Genomic DNA, 10,782 nt, shown 5'->3' with positions numbered 1-10,782 from the left:
TTGGGAAAAAATAATGGCATGCATGTTTAACTTTCCCTTTGTAAATTAGCCAGTATGTCCATGTGCACCCTCTTTAGTCTGGATTTCAAGATTTGTGAAACTGACTGGATTTGGAAGAGCAAAACTATGCTAGCAGTACAGTCCCATTAACTAATCCCACACTACAAATCAGCAGAAGAGATTCCAATCAATTAAAAACTGAATGATATGTGTGTAGCACAAAGAAAAGATTAGTTTCAATATTATTTATTTATTTAGCTATCAAAATTTTCATCTGTGCATAGGTTCAGGTTTCATACAATTTTTTGTATTGCATAAAAAGTAAACTGATTAACCGAAAAAACAAATATGACTAGCCTAAACAAAATGCAATCTGCTCTAACTAAACACAAAGAAGATACAAGCTAGCAAATAATTCACATTACTTTCATTATTCTAACTAAACTAGATCTGGATCAAATAATTCACATTACTTTCAATGAATAAAATTGGCTGATAATCCCACCAAAAATTACTTTGCAGAGGACAGAGAACATTACACAGACCAACCAAAGGGGAGAGCAGATTTGAGGACCAGGAAGAATCAGTACACGCACCAGCAAACCACCTCTGGATCGAGCCAACAAATGCCAAGCTAGCTGGTCAGCACCGGTGTCTTCTTTGTAAGCGTGGCAAATCCGGCAGCTTTGGTTCATCAACCACATAGATGAGGATGGCCTGTATACATCAACAAGGTTGGTGGTGGCTTCAATCCGTCGGACATCGCTCCCGGCGGCGGTCGGGTAGCTTCAGTACTTGATCTGCACCGGTCCCGTGCGGATCGAGGTCGGAGATGAAGGGTAGCGCCATCCTGGCGACGAGGAGGATCGAGATGGAGGAGGATCTCGATGGGGTGAGAGACACGAGCGAGAGAGGGAGTAGGGCGGCGGCGGCTGTTGGGAGGGTGAGGCGAGGATGCAGCTCAGTTTAGTTTAGGGTTTGCTTTCTAGCGGGCTGGGTCTGGGCTTTCTTTATCGATGAGGTGCACGGTATACTGTTCGTGACGATCTTCGAAACCGTCATTAAAAATCCGTCACGGATTAGAGTATTTCTTGTAGTGAGAGAACCTCCCAAAGTCAGCCACCTCCTATTTATAAACCCCCTCAACAAAAGAGCCGTTGGCCACTTTCACTGGGCAGAAATCGGGGGCACCGGATGCTCAGCAGGGTACCACCGGACGCTCGACCCCCTGCGTCCGGTGCTCTGGGGTTGGCCACGTGTCTTTCTTTGAAACTCGCGCGTCAATCTCTAACGGTCATCTGCGAACCACTGGACGCGACCAAGTGAGCACCGGACGCGTACGGTACTCACTGGTCTCGTACGCAGAGAGTTATGCAAACCGCGACCTCACCGGAGTCGGAGCACCGGACGGTCCGGTGCTCACCGGACTCATGCGTAGAGAGGGTTGCAAAATGCCCTCACACCGAACGCACACCACCGGACGCACCCAGAGCGTCCGGTGCTCTCAGTCAGACACCCTCTGCTTAAGTCAGGCCACACCGGACGCATGAACAGGGAACACCCTGCGCCTGGTGCAGTGCGTCCGGTGCTCAACCCTAACAGGGCCAAGCATTGACAGCACACCGGACGCTCAGGCCAGCGTCCGGTGCCTCCGCGCACTGCGTCCGATGAGTGCTTCTCAGTCCCATGACTTCTCCAAATTTCCCACCGACGTAATAGAAAATATACACTTATTTTTCTCAAAAGCGCCGAATCCCTCTCAACCTTAGGAACTCCACCTTCTTTGCAAATGTGCTAACACCAACAAGTGTTCACCACCAAAGTGCATGTGTGTTAGCTTTTCACAAACATTTTACTAAAGGAGTTAAGTTAGCACTTCACTAGATCCTAATGCATATGCTCAAGATATGGACCTAGTAGCACTTGATTCGAGAGATGACCGTGATTTCCCCCTCTTGATAGTCGGCTATCTATCCTAAATCCAGTCAATCACTTCTCTACTCAACTTAGACCGGCAAAAGTAAAACCCTATGTTTATACCTTTGCCTTGATAACTTTGCTCCTCGTCTATCACCATGATATTCACTTCATGCTTCATCCCTTTGTGATCATGTGGCCACTTTTCCATGCCACCATGCACCTTCATCACATGTGTTGCTATACCTAACTCAAATCACTGAAACACAAGGCATTAGCAACTTGGTGTCATTAATTACCAAAACCAAACTTGGGCTTTCAATCTCCCCCTTTTTGGTAATTGATGACAACCATCACAAAGATATGAAATGAAATCATATTGAACTTGAATTGCTTGTCCAAAGCATTTAGATCATGAAACAAGATTGGACAAACACTCCAATTTTGGTTTTGGTAGTACTAGCTCCCCCTACATACGTGCTTTCATGAATTTGGTTCAAGCTTGCACATATGCATGGATTAGAATTTTGGGAGATTTATTACTACCAAAATGATTCTAAGGTATATAGAATGGACCTTTGAAGCATGATACCAATCAGAGTTGCCAATATACCATCCTTAGCACCAATGTAGCTAGACATACATAAAAAACTCAAGATATCTCGTGAGATCACATTATATCTGTACATACCACATGAAAATAAAACTTTATGCTAGAATTCAAAGCATCATTCATGTTTTATTTCTAGCAAGCACCAATCAAACAAGAGTTGTGATTTAAACTTGCAATGCAATACCTCATTATGTTAGTGCACATACAAATGCAACAAATGGTTCATGAGCTTGCTCCCCCTTAAAAAGTTTTCTCTCCTTTTTTTTGTTTCTCTCCTCTTTTTGACTTTATCTTTGTTTCTCTCCCCCTTTGTCATCAATGACCACAAGGGTTCAAATTTTAATGACAATTAAGTCAATCAATGTGCGGGTCAAATTATGGTTCAATCTAGATCACTTGCCTAGAACATGTAATTCGGTTTGATCCAAGGACAAGCTTTTTCACACCTCATGAAGTATAAGGGTTATCCTGACCATGTTGAATTACACATCGTCAGCTCATATTCTAGATTCAACACTAGGCTTGCAAGCTCACAAACATGTCATATGCTACCACTAGATCAATCAAACATAGGAGCAATAGTGGTACCATACATACATCAAATCCTTTTGATTTTCATGAATGAGCCTAACGTTATGCAAACATGTCTATATGTTCTAATCATGTCCTTAGCAAAGTATGAATGCTATGTCAATTCAACTTTTACCTTTCTTTGTTGGAGGAGAGGCATGTCATATAGAAATATAGGGGTGCACTCATCTCAAGTTGGAGAAGTCAAGTATGTTAAATTCATTCCTCAATTTGCAAAATCTATTCTCATCAAGTGGCTTTGTGAAGATGTCGGCTAGTTGATCTTCGGTGCCAATGCGTTCAATGCTAATATCACCCTTTTGTTGATGGTCCCTTATGAAATGGTGCCTTATGTCAATGTGCTTGGTTCTTGAATGTTGAACTGGATTTTGTGTCATCTTGATTGCACTCTCATTGTCACACAGCAAAGGCACATTCTTGAATTTGATTCCAAAGTCATTCAAAGTAGCTTTCATCCAAAGCAATTGTGCACAACAACTACCGGCACTAATGTATTCGACCTCGGTGGTTGATAGTGCAATACTATTTTATTTCTTTGATGACCATGAAACTAGAGATCTTCCTAGCATGACAAGTGACACTTGTGCTCATTCTATCAATCTTGCATCCACCATAATCGGAGTTCGAATATCCAATTAACTCAAAGTTAGACCCCTTGGGATACCATAATCCAACATCATGAGTGCCCTTGAGATACCTTAATATTATTTTTGTTGCCTTCAAGTGACTTTCTCTAGGTGAAGCTTGGTATCTTGCACATTTGTACACACTAAACATCACATCCGGCCTTGATGCGGTGACATAGAGCAAACTTCCAATCATAGATTGGTATAGCTTTTGATCTATCATGTTTCCACTTGCATCACTACCTAATTGATCATTTGTGCCTAAAGATGCAGATGGGGCGGCGGTGGCACTACTAAATTTTGACCCTATTTCAATGCTCAAAAAGTGTTGCAATACGCCCAAAATAGTTGCAATAGCAAAAATAGCAACACTTATTTTACGTTGCGAGGCGTTGCAAGCTCTTGCGTGGGTAAAGCTTTGGACAACGCTTTTCTAGAAAGCGTTGTAAAATGCATTTTGGATTTGCAACGCCTAGGTGTTGCAACATAAGTTTTTGCTATGGTTGTAAGTGTGGCAACAACAAATAATGCAATGCCTTGGGTGTTGCTGGATCTTCCAATGGCAACTTGCTCATGTCGTAGCAAATGGTGCACTAGCAATGATGAACCTGTGTTGCAAGACAATGTGTTGCCATACTTAATGTGTGTGGCCACAAGGATCATGTTGCAACACCAATAAGTTGTGGCAACATGCGCAATTGCCACACCCAAGGATTGGTTGCCATAAGGTGCATCTTATATTGCATCGCGTAACGAGTGTGGTAACAAGACCTTTGTCGCAACACCAAAAAGTGGTGGCAACATGTGCAATTGCCACGCCCAAGATTTGGTTGCTATAAGGTACAACCTCTATTGCATCGCATGACGAGTGTGGTAACAAAACCAATGTGGCAACACTAAGAAGAGGTGGCAACATGTGCAATTGCAACATTCACATTGTCATTGCTATAAGGTGTAACCTTTATTGCTACGTGGATTGTTAGTTGCTATAGAATATATTGCCACAGAAAATGTGGTTGCGAATAGCCACTTTTACAACGAGCTTGGTTTGGTGCCACCAGACAATATTGCAACACTGTTAATTAATTAGAAACAGAATGGACCCCAACAAAACATTTCAATAAATCCATTAAAGCAAAATATGAGCTTGTTCAGTTTGTACACATCTAAAATATAATACGATCCAAAAAATGAAACTCCGCCTAACACAAATTATTCAAACCATCCCACAATAAAGGTACTCAACTTATTTGTGCCTAAATAACATCTAAAGTGACTAGACACTAGTAAAGGTCGAAGCAAAGCTTGACTTGAATTTGGATGATCCCATCACTCGTGCGCTCCACTTAAACTCTGTATTTGTCCTGAAATAAAGAACATTCACATTTAAGGATATGCAATTGTCATAGGAAAGACACTCAAGGATTTTTTTTAATGTGCAGAAATCCTTACAAGCAAAAACATGTTACTATCACTTGATCAACAGTCTACTAAATAAGTAAATGAACAATTAGTATGTCCTACTGGATAAGCCAACAAGACACATGCAGAGAGAAGCAAACAACTAAAGCAATATAAGATGATTTAAAAGCGAACTGTGATATGAAATTTCAGAAATTCATGTCCAAAGATCTAGCCAACCAAAAATATTGTTCTTTAACAATTAGGAATACTTATGAAAAACAATACACCTTAGTTATCAATAGCAGCTAGTTTTAAAGCTAACATGGTCCAATTCACAGAAGCTTAGAACTGTACAGCACACAACAAAATCCTGAGAGCAAATTTTAAAATTTCATAGCTCCCAAACCAGATAGAATAAAATCATGAAATTTTAGGAAAATAAAGATACTTAAATTATCTACAACTTTTATAGTTTTATGTTCCATAGAAAATGTCACTCCAGTAAACGAATTATTATCACAAGCAAAACTGTTCAAACTGACATTTTCCGCACACCGCAAAAGGGATCCATGCATCCCATTAGTTATCCCCAAATAAAGCAATACTTATTCAATTTATTCGGACAAATAGTCATGGTCTCTAGCAAGCATCAACACATAGGTTTAGAAAGGTATACATAACAACACTTAAGTAACAGTTGACTGAAATGAGCAGTTTATTCAAATTGGGTTTAATCTAGATTTTCATAAGCAATATGAAAAAATAAGCTTACATTCAATTCTTTTTGGTTGATTGTCTCTTTGCCGCAGCATCAAGCAAATGTTTTGGAGAAATAAAATTTGGTGTACCATCGCCTTCTTTGTTTTGTGATTGACTTCGGTTAAGACTACCTCTAGTGGTGCGTACATTGTTGCCTAGAGGTAGTTGTCCTTTCTGCTTCACTTGTAGGTTAATCTGCAACTCAAATATGAAATGAAAATTATTAGTACTCTCATAACATGCATTTCATGGCTGTAATCCATTTTCAATCTGAAACAACCTGGGCTAATGGTTCTTCATTCTCTTGTCTTTTTTCTTCTCTCTCAGTCAAGATTGGTACATGAGCAACCGAGGGTGTTACATGACCTGGTATTTCATTGTCGGTTGTTTCGTTGGCTGTTGTTGTGATGGCAGCTTGGTTTACCTGCATTTAGAATTGTTTTATTACTACTACTTATCTCCCATAGGCAAGAACTTAATTGATTAATCTTCTTATGTTCAGTTTGAGCAAGCATATTATGGTGATGATTGTCAAGTGAATACAACAAAAAAATCTATCAAAAGACAAACCTACTAACTTAAATATGCAAGTTCAAATGTTGCAATATTATTACCTGTAGTGATGTTGCTTGCCTTTGTGCTTCTAGCATTGACATGAACTCTTGCCGAAGTTGTTCTTTATCAGCCTCCCTTGCTTTCTGCAATTCTTCCATCTAAAGCCTATGTTCCTCCTTCTCGGCTTCCCTTTCAGCAACTTGACTTTGAAGTTGTTCTTGTACCTTCTCAAGCGTAGCCTTCAGCTCTTCTTTTTCCATATAGGATGTTGTTTCAGAACGGGCCTGATCCTCGAAATGTTCAGTCATTAGTTGCCTTCTACTTGGATACCTTGCCAAATAACCATTACCATGAAGCTTGGATGATTTAGATCCAGTAGTTCGCTTGTATGCTTCTTGGAAAATAAGGTTTTTCTCCACTGAAGGAATAAAGCCATTTGGTGACTCTGTTTCCTTCTCTGCAATTTTGCTGCAAGCAGATTCCTAACACAAAAGAAGACATGCAAACTTTTGTCAAACAAAAACTGGAAATGAAGAGCAATACTATGAATCATTTAGTAAGGTTTGTAGAAATAATAATGTACACACATAGATAGCCTTAGATGCATCACTTGTCCATTTCCCTCCTTACTGTGCGTTTTCGCCCAAAGATCACAATCATCTGGCTCTTCATCGGTTTGTGGATCTCTCTAATTTTTACAAGAACAACACAAATAAATATTTCATTAAGTAAGAAAACATTGATATGTACGTGCTTCTCAAGTCATTACTAGTTCATAGCTGCATTGACCGAAAGATCTTGATCCCACCATATGCGTTGCTTGGACATGCGAACGGTTTTGAGAATTCTTGTTGCTAACTTTCTGCTTGTAGTGTTTGTATTAACAACAGTGCTCTCAAGAAAACATTTATATCTACAAGTGCAATTGGCATGAAAAAAAGTAAACAACATCAAACCTGGAATTCCTCGGTGCCAAAATACAACACTAGATAGTGCCATTCAACAATGTTCAATTCTTCAGGCTTATGCCTCATTCTCTCATCATAGGTGTCATAGGCATTGTACGTTGCACTAAATGTTGATCGCCATCCTTTGTAGCGCTCATTAGCGATGGCCCATATTTTTTTCTTGTTTTCTAAAGTATCCTCAAGGTCCCACTTTTTCTGTTGAAACAAATAAACAAACCAGATACATTGTTACACTATTTTACAATTAAGATTGGAACAAACCAAAAATATGTGAAGCTTACCATTACTTCAGAAGCTATCTCCTTTTTAACTTCATCATCAATGTTTTTCCACCATCTCACTCCAATTAGTGGAGCCTTTCTCCTTGTATAAAGTACCACTTCATCAACAAAGGATCGCCGGTTACCACCTACAGGTCCTCGCATTCTAGAGAATTCAACATCCAATTTCGTAGTGCCCTGCCTAGCTCTTTTGTTGGATACAGTTAAACCTTTCAGGGGCCCACGTCCTTTAAACTTTCTCTTTCCACTGCCACATTGCCCTTCAAAATGACATACAATAGAATTTAATAATTGTTCCTGTTAATGTAGTGGAATATAGTTGCATCTTATAGTAATGTTTTCCCAAAAATAATCTTACAATTGTGGACCAATTGTTTTTCACGACGAGCATGACTTGGCCGCTGCATTGGTGGTGTTGGATTGCTGGATTGACTTGACTGCGTGTTTTGAAGTTCATCATATACCTCTGCCAACAATAGAACATAAAATACAATTAATATGACGAACTTTTAAATTGATCTATAACTTGGAGAGGATATTATATTACCAATGTCATCAAGTTGTCCTTCGTGACGTAACCATTCGGTGTATGTTTTGACTGTATCTATCCTGAATGTATCACAAAGTTCTGGAAACATGATTATGTTATTAAACTGGCCACCAATGAATTAAGATGTAGTATGGAAACTAGTGCAACAACTTAACTTACCATGGCCTTTACCATTCTCATGCAGTTCCTCAAGCCAGACCTTGTAGTCATCTAGTGGCACATTTGTAAATTCATCCTCATAAAATTCTGTACCCTGAGGTTTCTTCATGGGAGTTATGGATACATTTCGCTCAGTTATTATATCCTTGCTCAAAACTAATCTGGCTTTTCCCTCCTCATCGTTGTTTGTTATCATTACACTTACATCGGATTCTGTTTCAATTTCATGAAGTGTTGCTACATTATTAGCACTTCGTTTCTTATAGTATAAGAAGTCCCTCACAGTGTAACCTAAATGTGATTTCATTGTTAACAACTCTCTAAATGTGATATCATTCTTATTCACTTTGGTGATTTCAGCAATATCCCGATCAGGTGCTGCACCTATGAGATTAAAACATAAAGTCCAATATTTTGTGTCAACGTCTTCGAAGAAACGAGCGCAAAAGGTCAAGCACTCCTCGGAAATATATCCCTCAGCTATTGAACCTTCAGGATATGCTTTGTTCCTTACATAGCCTTTTAGTGTACGTAAATACCTCTCAACTGGGTACATCCTTCTATAGCTCATAGGGCCTCCTAGCTTAGCCTCTTCAGCTAGGTGAACCGGCAAATGCATCATGATGTCAAAAAATGCAGGTGGGAATATCATCTCTAGGCGACAAAGAGTCTCTTTGATTGAACTACTAAGATTATCAAGATTTGCCTCTACTAGCTCCTTTGAACAAATCCCATTGAAGAACCGACTAAGATCAATCAACGGGATCACAACATCTTTTGGCAGAAGGCTACGCACAATCAATGGTAACAACTTCTGTAGAATAACATGGTAGTCATGAGTTTTCATTCCACTAACCTTACAAGCTTTGACGTCAACACATCTCTTTATATTGGAGGCAAACCCATCAGGCATCTTCACTCCTTCTAGAAATTTGCAAAGAATTTCCTTCTCTTCCTTAGATAATTTGTACAATGCTGGTGGCATAGTATACTTATTATTCTCCATCACAAGATGTTGATCCTTCCTCATACGAAGATGTTCCATGTCAAGACGGGCCTTCTCACTATCCTTGCATTTACCATCAATTTCAAGCAACGTACCTAAAATGCTCTCACAGATGTTCTTCTCAATGTGCATGACATCCAAATTATGCCTTATAAGCAATGAATCCCAATAAGGTAATTCAAAGAAAATACTCTTCTTCCTCCAGTTATGCCATCTATTTTCTTCTTCACGTTGCTTCCTCTTTCTTGTCGTTTTCCCAAAACTGGCTTGATCAAAAGATTCAAATTGTTCCTTCACTTGTACACCAGTCAATGGTTCAGGAGCCACCCTTATTTCCACTTTGTTGTTAAAGCTTAACTTATTTCGGCGCCACCTATGTTTGAATGGACAACTCATAAATTAATAAGAAATTGAATTGACAACAACAAAAGCATTTCAGCCAAATGAAGCCTTACCTATGTTTCATTGGCAAAAAGCGGTGATGTCCAATGTAACAATGCTTGGACCCGTATTTCAGCCACAAGAAGTCTGTATCCTTGTTGCAATACGGACATGCAAACTTTCCTTTGGTGCTCCAACCAGATAACATTGCATATGCAGGAAAATCATTGATTGTCCAAAGTAGAAGAGCATGTAGAGTAAAATTCTTCTTTAGCTTGGCATCCCATGTTTCAACACCATCTGTCCATAGCTCCTTTAGCTCATCGATGAGGGGACGGAAGTAGACATCAATATTGTTTCCCGGAGACTTTGGTCCTGGGACCAACATTGACATCATCCAATAAGGTTGTTTCATACACAACCAAGGTGGCAAATTATAAGGGATTATGATCACAGGCCAAGTAGTATATGTTGTACTTATCATCCCAAAAGGATTGAATCCATCAGATGCTAGAGCTAGCCTAACATTACGAGGATCATCTGAAAACCACTTGTACTTGTCATCCACGTGCTTCCATGCCGGGGAGTCTGCGGGGTGACGCATTCTGCCATCACTGGCCAATCCTTCCTTGTGCCATCTCATCTCTGATGACGTGGTCTCTCTCATATATAATCTCTGCAGCCGAGGAATTAGCGGGAAATACCGTAGGATCTTACATGGAACACACTTCTTTCGTGTACCACTAGTGTCACTAGTATCATCACCCTTTGCAGCACCATCATCCTTCCACCGAGACTCACCACATGTTGGACATGTATCCAGTTTTTCATTTTCCTTCCAAAATAATATGCAATCATTCTTACAAGCGTGTATCTTTTCATAGTCCAGACCTAGCTCTTGAACTACACTTTGCACTTTTTCCAACGTGTTTGGGACACAGTGGCCTTCAGGTAGCACAAGTGAAAACAGAC

This window comes from Sorghum bicolor, chromosome 7 (assembly GCF_000003195.3).
Source record: "Sorghum bicolor cultivar BTx623 chromosome 7, Sorghum_bicolor_NCBIv3, whole genome shotgun sequence".
In the NCBI taxonomy this organism is placed as follows: domain Eukaryota; kingdom Viridiplantae; phylum Streptophyta; class Magnoliopsida; order Poales; family Poaceae; genus Sorghum; species Sorghum bicolor.
Note: the sequence above shows the minus strand (reverse complement) of the source record.